General features: G+C 34.4%; 1 long non-coding RNA gene across 1 annotated transcript; it reads right to left on the bottom strand.

The window, feature by feature from the left end:
* Positions 1 to 9,554: 9,554 nt before the first annotated feature.
* LOC131934522 (uncharacterized) lies at positions 9,555 to 14,812 on the bottom strand. The gene is made up of 3 exons (XR_009385797.1): positions 14,724 to 14,812; positions 10,828 to 10,920; positions 9,555 to 9,664 (listed from the first exon to the last, which is right to left on the bottom strand). It is a non-coding gene; the product is annotated as an uncharacterized LOC131934522 (long non-coding RNA).
* Between the last annotated feature and the right edge of the window lie 5,120 nt (positions 14,813 to 19,932).

Here is a 19,932-nt window from a genome sequence, read left to right as displayed (position 1 = left end):
ATATATATATATATATATATATATATATATATATATATATATATATATATATACACACAAAATACGAACACAGCATAGGTTACTCATTGCTGGCCTGTTCGGGTTTAGAAAATAAAAACGTTTTTTTTTCTATTAAAACAAATTACTACATATTTTCATGTGTAAGTGCGTTGGTGTGTTTTTAGAAAAACAGTTTTATTTTATTTGCTTTGGGTTCTTTTAACAAATCTATTTGGTCAAATGAATATAAAACATGAAATCTTTGTAGAAGTAATGGTGTCTCGTGTTATGATTATTTTTGGTTTATTTTTTATTTATATTATTAATTTTAAATATATTTCCTTTTTATACAAGGTCATTCTTTAGTAAGTACTTTATGAAAAAATATTTAGTAACAGAAGTAATTGCTTTTTAATTTGTTTAGTACAAATCTATTAAAAGGAGCTTATGAGCACCCCAATTTGACTATTTAAAAAAGGGAAATAAGTCATGGAAGTGGTTTGAACGTTTGCTTATCTTTGTTAGGTTTAATTGTAGAAGAGAGAGGACTTGGCTCTCACAGTTGTTTAAAAAGAAAGGGAAAAAGAATATACAAGAGCGTGGTGATGGCGTCTATAGAATAAAGATAATCAAACCGCAGCTATGGTAATCGTTTTACAAAACAAACATCAAGTAAAAATTGCAAGAAAATTAGATTTTTTTAACTATTAGGGTCGGCCGTGGGCCCCTAAATTGTGAGGGCCCCCCCGCATTGCGGGGTCTGGCGGCACTGTAGTTCCGCCCCTGCTTTGAGGTGGTGTGGGAGATTTGGACCTTTGTGTCAAGGAGAGGGGGGTTCAGAAAATAAGATGACACTTTTCAATGTTCAACAAACATTCATTTTCAGAAACTGAATTTAAACCTTTATTTGCATCATTAAAAGTCGTTTTATAAATTGTTATAAAATAATTAGGCCAATAGGCCTACATTGAATGTTGGAAAACCCATAGGTCTATATATTTTATGAAAATCGCTGCAATAGGGGGGGGGGGTTGGCTTAGGTTTACTTTTTTGGGGAAGGGGGAGGTCTGGCATCGTTGTGACATCGTTAAAAGATGACCCCATAGTCAGAGGTCGATCTAAGTTGATTAGGTGTATATTAAAATGTTGATATTAATTACGCTTTACTTATTATAACAATTTAATATAGCCTAGTAGTTTATTTATATTAAATAATATAACATCCCCTTGCACCACAACACCTTGACTATATTAATCCAAATTAAAATAAAAATGTTTTGTAAATTACTATTATATTATTATTAATTTTGTGTATAAATATTTTTAGCCTTAGTAAAACCGGAAGAGACTTTGTACTTATTTCACAAATGTTATTAAATATTCAATTTTGGTTCAAAAATATGCTTTCTGGCAATACAAAGTGGAACCACTTTTGGAACCACTTTTCCTACCTATTACATCCATTCATTTAATAACTATTTTCCTTGTATGCGGTTTCAGTCGACCAACCAATTTCCGTGAAGTGATGTTAAGTAGGTGTGATTTGATGTGAGGTGGATGTGATGTGAGGTGGGTGTGATTTGATGTGAGGTGGATGTGATGTGGGTGTGCTGTGAGGTGTGGTGAGGTGTGGTGTGATGTGAGGTGTGATTTTATGTTATGTTGGTCTTATGTGAGGTGGGTGCGGTGTAGGTGTGATGTGATGTGAGGTGTGGTGTGAAGTGATGTGAGGTGGATGTGATGTGAGGTGGGTGTAATGTGAGGTGGGTGTGATGTGATGTGAGGTGGGCGGGTGTAATGTGATGTGGGTGTGGTGTGATGTGAGGTGGCTGTGATGTGAGGTGGGTGTGATTTGAGGTGGGTGTGATGTGAGGTGGGTGTGATTTGAGGTGGGTGTGATTTGAGGTGGGTGTGATGTGTGGTAGGTGTGATGTGAGGTAGGTGTGATGTGGGGGTAGGTGTGATGTGAGGTGGGTGTGATTTTGTGTGAGGTAGGTGTGAGGTGAGGTGTGCGTGCTGTGAGGTGCGTGTGATGTGATGTTGGTGTGATGCAATGTGATGTGATGTGGGTGTGATGTGGTGTGATGTGGTGTGAGGTATTGTGATAAAAAGCCATAACAAACACCTGTTGACCACATTTTACATTTCAATTTTCATAAATGGCCTTTGCATACCGCCACCTTACATTAAAATATTTTGACCCGCCTAAACATATATCAATTTAGAAGTGGGCGCTGCATTCTATTACACAATTACATATGTAATAATTTCAGCTAGGTTAGACGGTGACAGCTTTAGCTTTAAAGAAAAACAAGACTATTTGTTGCGACCCCCTTAGCAAAGTTATCAGGAGTTCAGATCAGCAATGCCCGTATCCAATTGTCTGCTTTCTCCGGTGGGAGAATGGAAACTTGAAATTTACGGGGGGTGGGGGGAGGGGGGGGGCTCACTATATTTTCCGGGGGATGGGAGGGCGGGAACGACACGTCTAAAAGTATGTATTTTCATTTTAAATTTTAATTCGTTCTTCTCTTCCCCTGCAATGATGCCTGAAAGTAACTCTGAGCGGAACCAAAAAACATCAGAGTTTTTAACCCCCGGGATGATGAGGCTAGGTAATTGATAACGGCAACACATCTAGTATAGAAAACATTTTTAAAAATTAAAAAAAAACAGAAAGATAACAGGTTGAATGTGGAGTCAACGGGTCATTTGGCGCATGACGTTGTCACGAAATCGTTAATAGTGTTGTAAATTATAAACAATTTAAAGGAAAACAGTGTGCGGACAGTACCTTATGATATACCCATCGTAAAACAACTCATCAGAAGACACAGAGCAGCGCCGCCCCATTCACCAGTGTTGTCTCCCTTGTAGTAGAGGATGTACTCTACGTAAACGGCCTAAAACTTGACGTGAGTTGCAAGAACGCTACGCTCGTACCGTCAACGGTCCAACGGAAACTTTGAGAATAAAACGTGTTTTAGTGAGCGCATGTTTGTTTAATGCGCGCACACATATACATGCACAGAGAATAATCTCTAAACTTATTTGCACACATACTCATATATATACATATATATATATATATATATATATATATATATATATATATATATATATATATATATATATATATATTTATTTATTTATTTATTTATTTATTTATTTATTTATATATATTTATATATATATATATATATATATATATATATATATATATATATATATATATATACATATATATATATATATATATATATATATATATATATAAATTATATATATATATAGCCCAAACACCTAAATATGTGTTGTATGAAAGACAGCATATTAGTTTACGCTTTGTAATAATGACTCACGCCATTCATTAGATAACGCCATTCGTACAAAGAATTCATAGGGCAATTCGGCCCCATAAGACTTAACCCTTTATTTACGAAATTAGGTTTCGAATGATATTTCTTCTTAAACAATGTGTTATCATATTGCTTTTTTGCACATTTAAAGCATACGTCGAAGGAAATTTTGTTTCATAAATTTTTAAGGGCTCAAACATGTATTGGTACTTATAAGTACCGTCAGGAATGTAGGACCTTTTTTCCAAAAATTAAAAAATTTACAAAACAAGAAAAAACGATACAATTTATTTAATAATAGCATGGCAATCATTATAACAATTATTTTTTGTAATTTTACACATAAACCCAGCATCATAGTATATTTTGAGTACGATTTTTACTGGATTTTCTATTGGAACACATATTAGACCTCAAACACAGCAAAAGGTGCCGACATGGCGTGCTCCCTCATTCCTCATTGCTGAGACATTCTTGCCTGTCGTCTTTCTGGTGTGGTAACAGTTGCCAGACTGAACCTGCTTGTGCTGGAGGCTCCCAATAGCCATAACAATAAGCCGCATAAACAAATATTTTGAAAACGAAAGTCTATTCATTCAGTACACTACTACTAGTAATACTAGTATAATTGTAGCCTACTAGAATGTTATGACAAGTCTTCATTACAGTGTAAAGTTCTTAAATAGAAGCGAGCTCAATGTGTTTGGAATAGCCGTAGTGGGCTACTGTTTTCTGTTTACTGATTCAAAATTACAAAACGATCTATACTACATGCAGATGTATGGACTATTACTAGTCTACATGTGTACATTACGTACACGCTAGCTATTGTATGCAAGACAGTTTTTTGCAACAAATATAACTTACAAATCTTACTTCTAGAACTAGACTTTGGTAAACAAATAACGTGTACTAAACCTAGTAAACGAGCCTGCAACTGCTACCTTTATTCTTGTTATTCTTTTACTAGTAGAAATCTGCAACTAATTACAATATTTCTGAGGAAACCCCTATGCTGACCTTCTTATAAATGCTTAAATATAAATTTTAAGTACATTTCGATAAATAATTATCAAAATAATATTTTTGTCACTCCACATCGAAAATCAGCTATTTCCAAGAAATCCTAAAAAAAATGTCTGTGTGCCCTGACGGTACTTATAAGTCCACTTGTAAACATCGATCTATTACAAAGACAATTTGATAAAAATTGAATAACTAGAAATTAAACGCATTTGCCTGACTATTGAAGATGCCAATAAAAAATATTCGGTGTTGAAAACGTGAAGAATAAGGTAAAACAAAAGGAAATCAGGAACACATGTGAGATATGTACAGAGCAATTGTGAACTTCCGATACAAGTAGAGATTGAAAATTGCGCCACTACAGTAATTTTCAAAAATCATCGTTCCCTCCACCTACCTGTGACTCAAGGGAGATAATACTATCAATTACATCAATAATTTTTAAAATTCGTCTTAAATTAAAAATAATACAGGTGCTTTATTAAAGTGGTACTTATAAGTACCGTTAGTAAAATAGGCCTTTTGTATAAGCGGGCATTTTGCCTATTTCATCTTTTGGATTTCGGCCGTTTTTAATCAATCTTTAAATCGCAGTATTTCTTACTTTGTTGTACAGTAAACTTATTTCTCTCTCGTAAAATGTTTTACAAAAGATTGCTGAATTATTCATCGACAGTATTAACCTAGTTAACAGTGTGTTAAAGAATGTCGCTGTCTAGTTGTAGTCTTCTACATTTTAAGGTACACGTTTTTATACGCATACGCATACGCATACGCATACGCATACGCATACGCATACGCATACGCATACGCATACGCATACGCATACATGTGGAAACATTTTTTTTTTATAAACCCCGTGGACTAACAAGGGCCACGAGGTTCCCAGCCTTTAAATGAGAGATATTATTAAATGTTATATAAATATTACTTAAAGACAAAAACAAATCTAGTTAATACTAACTGCATCCTTATTACTACACGAGATAAATGGCCCTTTGAGGAAGGATACAACGGGCGCTCGGTTGTCAGTGTTGTCTCTTTTCTTTCAACAAAAAACAACCGCAACAACATTACCTCAAATGAAACCGGAAACGCAAAATGACAACGGATTTTTACCGGTAGAGATACATGATAGGAAATTCACGCAAAACACTTTTTAGATTAGAAAATTTCAAGTTCCCCCTTCCGGGGAGGAACAAGTCTGAAAGAAACAAGCTGCGCCATCAGGTTCAATAGCTGCGCCATCACGTTCAATAGGCGCGCAATGGTTTTTAGTCATGTAACACTATTTTAAATAAAACATGTAAAGTACTGAAAAAAAATTCATAAAAAACGTTTTAATAACAAGCTTTTATGTACTAATGCACTAAAAAGTAGACAATAAATTATACACTACTATTTAAATTACTATAAAGAAAATCGTGGGTATCTTCTTAAATATTAGTGAAGGTATCCAATAGGTACTAAAGTACTAAAGTGACCCATGTTTTTCTTTATAGTAATTTAAATAGTAGTGTACAATTTATTTTCTACTTTTTAGTGCATTAGTACATAAAAGCTTGTTATTAAAAAAACTTTTATGAATTTTTTTTATTTTTTGGTTTTTGTGTTAAGCATACCAATCGGAATTTACAAAAAGAACGTAGAGAGTTACTTTCAAAGAGAGTCGCAGTCAACTTCAAGAATTAGACTGTTTGAATGGCAGTGTTTTACTGTCAGCATCAATTAATCTTTATATTGCACCGCTCTTCAGGCAAAACGCTCCCACTCCCAGGGAGGGCGGGGGATGGGGAGCGGAGGGAGTGAAGGGGTAGTGTTGAATTAACAAATTATGAATTGCTGATTGTTATGGACCGCTCTCCGACAGCTGCGGAGGGAGCGGACACCCCAGGTTCGTTTGGTATGGTACCGATAGAAGTCACTCTAATGGAATCCCCACAACTTGCCGTGAGCTCGTTAATGTTGTCTAGGGGTAAAAGACGACAAATCGAAGAGACTCAACATGACTTAAACTATCAATACCTTTTTAATAAATGTACAAGCTATGACACTAGGTAAGTTCAAAATGTACAGACTCTAATAGTACAATAAATAAACTCAAAAACTCCAACTTACAGTTTGAGAAAATCACAATATATCACAGCTGTGGCTTAGTATATTATACACCAATACAGATCAACACTTCACACAACTGAATGGCATCATAATTACCACAAAAAACCAAGAAGAGACGTATTGCCTCTACAACAATAGAAATCCACATAAAGGTCAAACTATCACCGATGTAATCAAAAAAGTGCTATAATACACCAGAACAAAATAGTTGAAATACTACAACTTGCCACACAATATCTTATACAAAGGTGATAAACATGTCTCAGAATTACAATACAGAAAAGTGGCACACATAACCACCGGCACAACTCTCCTGGTCCAAAGGTCAATCTGGCTGCTTTTAGACATGAAAAAACCCGAGATTAAATACAACTCAGATTAAGGGGAAATAACTCAAAAGTCTTACGACTATTGGTTGAGGATCTGTCAAGAATCCTCAAGGTCGCAAGATCATTGGTTGAGGATCTGCCAGGGATTAAAAATACAATCACCTGATGTGACAAAGTTCAGTTGACCGATTCGTACCAGTGAACTGACAATTCTCCCAAGGTCAAATACATAACTCAGGAGATTAAATATAAATAAAGCAAAAAGACCTAAGTAGGTCACGCGCCATGCAGCGTGCTTTTTGAAAGCCTTAAATGCACGTTAATCACTCACCGTAATATCATAGTTAATCACTCACTGTAATATCATAGTTAATCACTCACTGTAATATCATAGTTAATCACTCACTGTAATATCATAGTTAATCACTAACGCCTAAATTTCGTGGACCTAGAAGAGCGCTCTCGTGAACCCCCGATTAACTTACCGCTGGAGCGTCAAGTACCGTCACTGGCTCGGTTTAATCATAGAATATCGTGTGCCACCTTGTCAATATTGTAGGTGCTCCTTAAAAATAAGTAGGCGCATTTGTGCTCACGAGAAAGCCCAAGGCGCCAAATTGCACCCTGCAGGGTCGCAGGAGGACGCGCCTGATTCGATATAATAATAACTATTGTTGCCCTTCGTGTCTTTAGTGTATATTCTTCTTAAAAAACATTAAGCGCCTTAGTGCTCATATGGAAGCCCAGGGTGCTTCGTGTCACAAAATAGCCGGGGCGTCACCGGCTGCGCCTGTTGAAGCTTTAACGCTAAATATAATAGTACCCATTACCCGCTATGCGGGACGCCTGATTAACTTATACCTAATGCTAAAATAGCCCTTCTATAATTCTGGGAGCAAAACCGTGTATTGACAGAAATAGCAACCTCCCGGGCGCCGCGCATGAGAAATTTTTAACTTTTTTTTCGCAGACACTTTCTCTGGAGTATTGTCTTTAACTCCCAAAAATGTCATGGCACTCGAATAAATGGTGGCGAACCACATCCGACTTTTATTTTTTATAGACCCATAGAGAAAAATCTCACCCTCCCGGTGCGCCGCCCTTGCGAAATTAAAAAAAAAACATCTTTTTTTTCGCAGATACCTTCACAGGAGTATTCTTAAAACTTCCTAAAGTTTAATGACTATTGGATGAAAGGTGTAGTAATGCATAAAAGACATACAAACAAACAAACACACAAACAGACATACATACATTGCTTTTTATGTAGGCCTATATAGATAGGCTTACTAATGACATAGTTACAGTTATATTTGAACAACATCGTTGAAATAATACGCTATTGCTAGTGGTAGGGTTATTTGTAAATAGAATATTGTTAAATACTTAATATAATCGGACCGTGTTTAATTAAATATATTGATAGAATATATTCCAATTATATGGCATACATTTAGAGCAAATCGTGATTTTTTACAAAATTTTCATTTTCAAAATCATATTTAATTAAATGACAAAAAACAACAACAGGCAAATAAAATATAAATTTATTTTATTTTATGTACCGTCTAATATGAATTTAAGATTCATCAGTGATCATACAATGATAAAGTAAAAAACAATAAACAACTGACCAATACATTTGGTGGGGTCTGTCGTACTAATATTATAGCCATCTCTACAGGAGCAGCTAAAGCCTCCAGGTTTATTGTTGCAGATTTGTTCACATACAGGGTCAGAAGTGCTGGCACATTCGTTGATGTCTAATAGAAATTTGTCACAAGAATATATATATATATATATATACAATACATTAATACATTAAACATTGTTCGTTGTTATAATAAGCATAAAAAGTCTATGTCACCATACTAAATTTTTGTTTACTAAGTTTTTAAGCATGCCGCGTTTATAAGTTGTAACATGTGGGGTGTATACATTCTGAAATGTTTATATAGGCTATACAAATATTTGTTATATATGTTTTATACAACAATTTTATACTTTATAATATGTAAGATGAATAAGTTTTGCTATTCATTAATTAAAGAACAGAACTCGAGAGATAGTTTCGATGATATAGCCTACATATTTGTTTTGATTACTATGTGGACTTTCCTATACAATGGCTGGGGTTAGCTTTACATATGGTGTATCCAGGATATAGCCTACATATTTGTTTTGATTACTATGTGGACTTACCTAAACATTTGCTAGGGTTAGCTTTACAGATGGTAGGCCTATATCCAGGATATAGCCTACATTTGTTTGATTACTATGTGGACTTACCTAAACATTTGCTAGGGTTAGCTTTACAGATGATATATCCAGGATATAGCCTACATATTTGTTTGATTACTATGTGGACTGACCTATACATTGGCTGGGGTTTATTTTACAGATAGTGTATCCAGGTTCACAGGAACATGAGTAGCTGCCGGGAGTGTTGGTACATATCTGCTCACAAGGAGATTTGTAGCGGCTGTTGCATTCGTTAATATCTAAATAATACATATTTTTTAATTAAATAGTATTTACTTTAATAATATATTGTGTATTGGTATTGCATGCATTTTATTTTTAAGTAGTTGTAAAAAAAAGAAGATATTGAGACAATTTTAAAAATTTTTTGTTACATTAATTGAAAAAAAAGTAAATCCAAGCCCACATCCACATCAAAATCCTCATCAACATCTACTTTTATATGTTATATTTTTCCAAGACATTTTGAAGGATCTCTTTTGCTGATGACGTAGCCAGGTCTACAGGAACATGTGCAGCCTCTACGTGAGTTATGGGCAAAATGCTCACACCGTGATCTCCAGCAGAAAACTAGCACAGAAAAATATTCAGTATAATTAAAAATAAGACTAGTTTTTATTTATTTTTTTTTAAATTTTGAGCATCATCCATAAAGTTAAATTATTAACATATAGTTAATTTACTTAAAGTTATTTATATTTAACATTAGGAAGACAATATTGTTAAATAACGCAAGCATTATAATAAAAAAAAATTAAATTTTAGCTATGTCAATATATTTTATGCATATTTTATACTTTCTTAAATTGCATTTCCTTTTTTTAAACTATATTTTGTTGCGTTTAATTATGTTATTGTTACTAGTTGTGGAAACGTAGAATGAAAATTTGCGACTGGTGTTCTATTATATTGTTTTTATTAAGGTCAAACGATTAAGAATAATTGAATGTTGTTTATATTGTATTTCATATATATTTCAATGCCGCTGATATGCATATTAAGCAGCAAGTCGCGACAATGTAGATTTCTTTACAGATAAACATCACTATATAATGATCAATTTGATCTTTATGGATAACACAAAATTTGTTCTATAAACAAATCAAATTTAACTCTCCTGTTGTTAATAGATGGGATATTTACTCTTATTCATATGTTACTTGAAGTTAATTGTGGTTTTCTGCGTTACCATTTAATGAACTATAATTACGAATCAATTCTAACAAACCAAGTTAAAATTATATGAAAACGCTGAGTCCACGTAGCAACGATGGACATCCCACTCACATTATAAAAGGTCAGAACTGAAACAGGAGAGCTATACTTTAATTTCCTAATGAACTGTTTGGTTCGAAAGGAAACGTTTACTTTATTTAACTTTACTTAACTCGTTTAAAAGTTGTTTTTTTTATTAAACTTGTATTTTCAATTATTTTACTCTATTTTAATGACACATTTGTAAGTTGGTTTGCAACACTGGAAGTTCAAACGACATTGTCCTATTTAAGAAAGTAGGGATATGTTTAATAACATTAATCTATTTTTTAAATTAACTACATTATTTTCTAATAGATTGTTATTAGACATAAAAAGTTGTACATTAATTACATACTAGTACGATAGTTATGCTAATAAAAACAAATAAAGCCTTAATTAATGTTTTTGAATTAATTAAACTTCATATTTTCATTTTCTTCTTGTTTCTTTTTTCGCAAACAAAGTGTTTTATTTACCATGCTCAAACACACGCATGCAAGAAGTGCACTGGCAAGGATAAATGTTGTACTTTGTGACGTCATGTCGGTGGAAATCGACGTTAAAAGAGACTGTAAGAAAAGAAAAACAATACATTATTTTAATGTGATGGACGAAACTAAACTATTCACATGTCGCTCTAATAACAATATAATATTTTTCACATAAACTGATATCCGAATCAAAGAAACGACAAGAACAATGCATTAATTTTTTTTGCGCTTACAATTATTTATAATTCAAATAAGGATTGAGCACAATAAAGCGTGGCTGTTTTCGCCACTGAAGATTTTTTTCATATTTGTATATAATAATAAGGATGAGAAGGCTGCATAGATATAAAAGTTTCTCTTTCAAAACCGATCGTTTATTTGAGAAAAGAAATAGAGGAAAAAATAATTAGAAATAAGCTAATATATATAGTATGAAATGAACATTTTTGATAAATTGAAAATAGCGTAATATAGTGCTTCGTTAACAGGAAATCGCTTAAAATTTGATTTAAACTAGTAAATAAAATCGTACGCCTATGTATAAAATTTCGTCTTTGTATGTGAAATGGCACTCAAGTTATCGTTATTTTAGAACACAGAACTAAAGTAAAGTAGACCTACTACTTCCGGATATCGGAGGTCACTCAAAAATTGAAAGTAGTCTAAGTATAAGGTGTTTACTAATATTCGAAATTACGCCTACCTATCGAACATAGTACTCAAATTATCTTGTTTCCAAGGAAATAGAGTAAAGTACCACTTCCGTTTACCGGAAAAATTTCATCCTGTGCGTACAACGACAACTTAGTGCTTTTATATGAAAGTTCGTCCTCCTAGCTTAAACGGTTCTCAAGATATCAGATTTTGAGTAATCAGAAGTAGAGTAAAAACCACTAAGGTTAGCAGAAATTGCTCAAAAGTTAAAAAAAAACACTAAAAATTTGATTTAATACTTCTATTTTAAACGCTACAAGTTTTATATAACACATCTATTTTACATTTCGTCAACATAACTGAAACGGTAATAAAGTTATCGTGGTCACTTAAAGTCACAAACACACAAACAGACAGTTAAACTGACAGGCATATATATAAAATTGTAAATCTAAGTTTTTTCCTAAGGATAGTGGTGTAAAAAAAACGAGATTTATCAATATTCTGAAGTCCATATTTTAAAATGATTCGTATACTCCATACACGAGAAAGTAAACATGAGAAATAATTACAAAACTAAAAATAGTACGATCATAAAAAAAAATTACCCAAAAAAGTTCAATAAATATAAGTGCGCATCGAATACTCTCTTAAAAATAGAGTTTTTTAATTTGTGCCTCTTATTAACGCTGCTATTTAATGTTGTTATAGGTATACTGCTAACAGATGTTTTCGAAATGATACAATAGTAGCGAATCATAGCTTATTCCGTGTAGTGTCAAATAAAGTTGAAAAGAAGCTTTGATAAATTTAATTCCCGAAGTTGCGTGTTAAAGACTAAAACTTTAAAAAAATATATATATTTAGAAATATCTAACAATTAATTTTGAGAATTGAATTATATTAGATAACAATTCACTTAACCAGAAACTCTAATAAATCCAGAAAAACGTTTAAAAAACCATCCGCGCGTAAATCCGGATTAGAATAGAAGAATCTGGTTATTGCTTTTGTAGCATTAGAACTCCGACAGAAAACTGCTTTCCAAGTTTGTTCTTCATGAAATAAATTATGATAGCTTCCGTTTTGCGCAATGGCATTGATAGAGGAATGGAATAATAATAATTTAAAAAAAAACATGCCATAATTCAAAAGCTCAAAAGAGTAGTTTGAATGAAGTGTTCATTTCCTCCCCGAGTCAATGCATTCCATAATTATTATTTTGAAGTGAGGTGGGTAGGTATTGTGCACTTTTCTTTACGCAACAGGGCCTATTTCTAGCGTTCTACATAGCCAGTCAAGCGAACCAATGTTATACAAAGGTTACACATGTAGCAAGGGTGTTCTAAGCAGAGAAACTATTATTGCAGATATGTAGCTATGGCTAGCAATCAGCAGCTTGATACATGTCTAACTAGAGGCGTACTAGCACCAAAATTACTTGAAATAACATGCTAATGCATCTTTACTGATGCATCTCTACTATAAATTTCTTACTATTTTCCGTCTACTTTTATTAGCTTTAGGCTTTTTTTTCATCTCTTTTCTTTTTTTTTCTCCATTTCATGTACTATTTCTCACAACTCATAATCTTAATTTAACTCTCATATTCTTCATATTTCCCTTTTCAACTTTCTCTTTATTTTACTCTTATATCCCTTACTGACTTCCTCTCTGCATTTCCCTCTCCTGTTTCTTTCAATTACTTTCTCTTTAACTCTAGCTTTCTGTAAACGTTTGTCTCTATTTATGTGTCTTCGGTTACCTCTCCCTCTTCCATCTTTTTCGTTTTTCTACTTCATCTATTCGTGTGTTACCACAGGGTTCCTTTACCATTTATCTCTGTTTTTCTATTTCTCTAATCTATAATGTCTTTCGTATTGCTTTCACTTTCTCTTCCCCCCCAGTTGTGAATCTCTTTCTGTTTCAATTTTTCTCTCTTTATGTCTCTTCTGTTTCTCTCCCTTTTCCATTCTTTGTTTCTCTCCCTTTCATTGTCGCCTCTTCGTCCTCTTTTCGCTCTTCTTTTCTCTCATGTTTTGTTTAGTTGTTCTCTCAATTTTCTCTTCATGTCTCTGTTCCATTTTTTATTTCTTTTCTCTACTACTTTTTTATTGTATATCTGCCTTATTCTCATTTCTGCTTGTTTTTTTTCCTTTATCTTTATTTTTCTTATTATGTATACTGGATGCATCATGCATGCCTGTATATATTGAATTGTTCTTTCTTTTTTTTTTACTTTTCAGCGTCCTCTCTGACAATCTCTCTGCGTGTCTGACCTTTTCTTTTTTCTTTCACCGCCCCTCTACCCAGAAGCGTAGCTACCAATTCCAGCGCAAGGGGGAAACTATCAATTGTGTGCCCCCCTGTCATTTATATTATATTTTTTCATGTTAGTGAAAAAGCGCATCCCCCCACAGTTGAAAAGGTTGGTGGCGCCTTTTACCAGTCACTAGTTTTTGCTTTGGTGCCTAATTTGTTTATAATTCAATATTTCATATCAAAATGAGCTATTACATTTTTTCACCCCTTTTGGCGCACCCCTTAGAATCGGCGCCCAGGAGCTGCCGCCCCACCCGGCTTCCCCTAGCTACGCCACTGCCTCTCCAGCCACTCATTTAATAAAAGGGTATATTAGTTTTCTAATATCAATCGGAAATATATACCTAAGCATAATATTATGTAAAAACAACAACCTGCAAACAACAACTGGACACGTAAGTTATAAGATACATAAAACATCATACTCGATATTAGAGAAAAAGCACTTTTATTTTAATGTCGACTGCATTGCAACATAATTTGTAGAAAGTTTGCCAGTGGTTTATCCCCTATTTATATGTCATCGAAATAAAATTTGTCACCACGGTCAAATATTTACAACCAATTTAGCTAACTAAACAAAGCACGAAAGCTGCATACGTTTCAAAGCAGTCGAAGAGGAAACTATATTGTCGTCGCTACTGTCAAAGTTTGTTTAACAGAAATGTATTACTTTTTATCACTACAATTACATATTTGGATCACATAATTGAAATCCACTGTCGTGTAAGTCGAATTTTGCTCCAAGGGAAATACATACAAACTTTGTTATACAAAATGTGAAAGCTATCATTATTTGTATCTTACAATATTTTAAGTATGATTATCTGTTTTACCAACATTATTTAAACAAAACTACGAAACAAAATTAAATAAATCAAGCAAGAAACTATGTTTTAACATACCTGTTATTATGAGGAAATTATAAAAATCAGCTCCTACTTTTAAAATTCCCGACAGAGCCTAGCAAAACCCATGCACAACTCTAGATCCGACTCTACCCACATAAAGACATACCTAACGCTGTCCTGATATGAATCTACGACATAATGACGAATTCATACGTCTCTAAAATCCGTGCAACGATTATATTTACTAGACCTTAAATAAAAAAAAATAGTTTGTCGCAAACTCAATTGACTAGGTACCCCGGACAGTGCTATAGAAATGTCTGACAGCTGTTACTTGATACTCTAAGATATTCAGTTATGTTTTAATATGGTGTTCGTATATAATTTTAAAACCGTGTCATTTTTTATCTGACGATGTTGATATAGAAAACACTAAAGCTAAGATTTTAAAAAATACGTTTGTTTTAAAGGTAGGTAGTAGAAGATGAACCAGAATCGCAGTAACTAGGATAGCACAATTCTAATTTTAAGGCTTTGAGACGTCTTAATTGTGTTTTTCTATGGAGGAGGGGGACTTGCATTTTTTTTTCAGGGAGGGGGGGGGGGGGGGGGCTAAATTTCTAAATTTCAGGGGCAGGCGGACACCGGTAACAGCATATATTTTATATATATATTGTATTTAGTCCGAGGAGGGGAATATGGGTTGTTGACGTCTTTCTGGAGGGAGTAGGGGTGGCGGTGCCCACGTCGAGGAGATGCATGAAAGAAAGACTGGTTATTTGTTAAATTATATATACATAATAGCGAGGTCGGGTGACACCCGGTGCGGCACTTAATGAAGTCACGCCCCAGAGGCGTAGCGACCCTTCCCGGGGACAAACTTTCAATTTTCGATTTGCACCCCCCCCCCCTTCAAACGTTTGATTCACACCCACCCTCAAACTTTCGAATCACACTCCCCCCCCCCCCCCCCCCCTTTCCACTCTTGTCGGGATTTGTCAAATATGCTCTTAAAAGACTTTTTAACACTCGAACGGTTCACTTAATTAAGTGGAATTATCATTTTTCTCTATATATTTTGCTATTTTTTGCATTGGTATCACCCCCTAAATGGTGTCACCCGGTGCGGTCCGCACCCCTCCTTTGCATTGGTATCACCCCCTAAATGGTGTCACCCGGTGCGGTCCGCACCCCCCCCCCCCCCGCTACGCCACTGTATGTAAGTATTTGTGTTTCATTTTTGGGTTGAGAGTTTAGGTGTAAGTAAATTAAGGGACGACGTGGTCTAGCGGTAGACCTGTAGACCGCGCTCGTTCACCCAAAGTCACGAGTTCAGGTCCTGGACTCGATGTTCTAGGTCAACTGCCCAAATTGTCCTCGTGTCCAAACTTTGTGGTGTGATGGATTGGTGACAGGAAGTTAAAACAGCCTGGCGGAAACCTCGGCATCTAGTGGCCGGAAACAGAAAGAAATGCTTATTATTAACCCTGGTCTAGTCTGCATGACCGATGAGCTATAAATGGTGATTCTAATGACCATAAGTAGTCAAACGTTTTTCGTGTAACAACAACTATTTGGAATTTTTCTTGTCAATCGCGCTATGTAAAAGAACTGATAAACATTTTAAAAATGAATGAAACCCTTTTTTCCGTCTATCACAAAGTGAAAAATGTTTTAAGTCTTGTTAATTGAGTTTACGTCCAAACACCACCCCGTCTTTCAAGATTACACAATAATGCATACAATCATGATATAGCGTTATTTATTATGATACGATCCACTTCACTCCAACACACCCAGGCATACTATACACATGCCAATCTCAATCTTACATGTAAAACACAAGTGCATTTGAAAAATTTTTCACCTCGAGTACCCATGAATCTAAAAACACCGATACAAGCCTCTATTCATTGGAACATAAATTTATGGCTGGATGATTTAATATAATCTACGTCTTTCTATAGTTTATGCTAATAAAGTATGTTAAAAAGAAACACATGCAGAGATAATATTTATATTTTTAGACATTCATACAGACCTTAGATGTAGGATGAATGCCTTATCATAGAAGAAAAAAATTCCACATGACAGAACTCTTACAGAAAGATTTACGATGCATGTAACTCGACCCGACATCTAGACCGTTCATAGGATGTTGACTGCGGTCTAAACAAGAGATTATTTTATGTAGGTGGGAAATGACAGCATGTAGGCTCTGAGGAGAAGTTAAATAGTGCAGAACAGAATGAAAATGTAGAACCCTCTTTGCCTTTAATACAACCACAAACATGAGGGTTGTAAATGACTCCATGTTTTTGTACAAAAGAGAATGTTATTTAAGATATTTAAATGACAATTTAACATGCACGTTCACTATTCATAAACAAAGTTCACATTGCAGACTTGTTTTATGCATTTGCATCACTATTATTGATATTTATAGTTGATGTTCTACATATCATCATTACGTTATTGCGTTATGTCGAATATGAATAAAAAAAATAAACATATACACTAATAAATTTAATTTTCAATCTTTAGCTTATTAAACTGTACTATTTGCTAACATGTTTTTTTACTTTCTCGTATATACGTAGTATAGAGAAAGTATTGTAATCGTGCAAAAAAAAAATCGAGATTTTTACAAATCTCGACGTTTTACACCTCACTGATACGGAAAAACATAATTTTGCAATCTTGTCCGTATGTCTGTGTGTGTGTGTGTGTGTGTGTGTGTCTGTCTGTGTGTCCGTGTGTAAACACGATAACTTGAGTACCGTTACAGCTAGGTTGATGAAATTTCATATATAAGTATTTTATCAAAATCGTAGATCCGTATCAAGTTTTGAGCGAATTCCAATAACCGGAAGTGGTACTTTTTCTACTTTGAATTTTTCAAAAGCCTATAACTTGAGTACTATTTCAGATAGATAAATGAAATTTGATATGTAAGTAAAAGAGCTTATTCTCTACCTTCTGTCAAATTTTGAGTAATTTCTGTTGACCGGAAGTACTTATTTACGCTATTTCCGATTTCTCAAAAAACGCATGTAAATTTTAAAAGTACTAATAATATTGCGCACTATTATGCGCTTTTTTATTTCGCGTTCACTTGGTGTGCAATTAATTTGTCTACGAGATTTTATTCTATTTTTAAAACTTTAAGTATTTAAAATGGATTAAAAATCATGTCTATAGCCCGAGCTTCCATCCCATGTTATTTTATATAAGAATATTCGAGAAAGTTTAGGGGAGATCACTCCCGGTTTATTCTTACACATGTTGTAAAATACTTGTTTCTTCAAATATCACAAGCATCTCATATTAATTCCGTCATGATAGTCAATTGTCAAACCAGATTAGTAACGGTGGTTGAACTAACGAAAGATTTGAAAATTTAAAAGAAGAATATCGATTTTAAACAATCCCGCTTCATTACACCTTACAACCGAGACGTTATATGTTACAGATAAAAGAACATTTCTTCAATACACTTTATACGCAACTTGAGATTTTCCCTTCGCCCTACAAAAAAAGTTCACCTCCCGCTTCCCCTCCACCAACGAAATACAAACGTAATTTAATTGATAACGAAAATAAATATATAACTTAACAAGTGCCCGCCTACTTCCCCCCACCTCACTGTCAAGAATTTATTTCCCCCCTCCCCCCCCACCCCCACCGGAATAATTCAATAAAAGTGCCAGAAAATATCTGAAAGCAACACCGATCACAAGTAGGGTTGATTGCGTACAGCTCTTTAAGGGAAACAATCGTGGGACAAGTAAAGTGATCTTGTCATGGTTGGACGCATGTCGACGTGACCAAAAAAAAAACATTATCCAAGAGCTAACATTCGAGTTCAGTGGAGCAGAACCAGGTACAAGCCTTACACCAGTTCAACATGGCTAGAACACCATAAAAGCAGCAGGTAATGCAGTGGCGTCGCTAGGTCGGGTGTCACCCGGTGCGGCGATGTTTTCACACCCTCTCCCTCCCCTCCACCCGATGATAGCTTTTAACTGTACACAGATAATACTAACCATGCTCATCTATAGTGGGCTATAAATACAGCTGGATGTAGTCTAGTTTTCTATATCGTTAGCAGGTTCGCGTGATTGTGTCACCCACCTCCCCCGCCTCCTTGTTGGGATTTGTCAATTTTGCTCTTAATTAAAATGACGTTTCAACTATAATTAATCATTTATTTAATTTCAATGGAATTATCGTTTTTTCTATACGTATAAATTGCTGTTTCCCTTGGTGTCACCCCCTAAATGGTGTCACCTGTTGCGGTCCGTTATAAAGTTGTTGTTTTTTTTTTTAATTCTATAAATCAATAACAAAGACAGGGAAAGGAAAATAGTAACATTCATTTTAGTGGGCCGGCCAATGAAGGGACTCAACTACAGATATATTAAAGCAATGCAAAAAACCGTGAGTGATCTCACTTAAACTTTCACGAATTAATTTATGTAACACTACAAGGGATTGTAATTCGGGATATAGCCTAGACACGATTTAAATACATTTCAGTTGTGGAAAGGGGTAGGGGGTAGTGCGAGATTTAAATTTCTCGGGGGTGGGGGGGGGGGAGGGGGGTGGAAGGTTATATTAATCCCTACTCTTCAGCCTCCCCAGAATCAGTTGCCAGAAAAAAGCTCAGGTTATTCGTATGTATTTAAAATATGTAAAAAAAACCAACCCACGTCTTTATTGAGTCTTTTTTTTTTTAAATCATAGTTTGTTTACATTAAAAAAGAACATTCGTTAATGCTATATAACTCTTAATATTGCCATTTAGTTATTTAAAAAAAAATTCATAAAAAACGTTTTAATAACAAGCTTTTATGTAATGATGCACTAAAAAGTAGAAAATAAATTATAGACTACTATTTAAATAACTATAAAGAAAAGCGTGGGTCACTTTAGTATCTATTGGATACCTTTACTAATGTTAAGGAAGACACCCACGCTTTTCTTTATAGTTATTTAAATAGTAGTCTATAATTTATTTTCTACTTTTTAGTGCATCATTACATAAAAGCTTGTTATTAAAACGTTTTTTATGAATTTTTTTTCAGTACTTTACATGTTTTATCTACAATAGAGTTACATGACTAAAAACCATTGCGCGCCTACTGAATATCACGTTCAGTAGGCGCGCAATGGTTTTTGAACGCAGCCATTACGTGGTCGTGATGGCGCAGCTATTGATGACGCGTGTGATGTGGTTGGCTAGACATGCCTACTAATTCGG

The sequence above is a fragment of the Physella acuta genome, unplaced genomic scaffold (assembly GCF_028476545.2).
Source record: "Physella acuta isolate Inbredline_101_S28 unplaced genomic scaffold, ASM2847654v3 ptg002861l, whole genome shotgun sequence".
Taxonomy (NCBI): domain Eukaryota; kingdom Metazoa; phylum Mollusca; class Gastropoda; family Physidae; genus Physella; species Physella acuta.
This window is presented reverse-complemented; position numbering and strand designations above follow the sequence as displayed.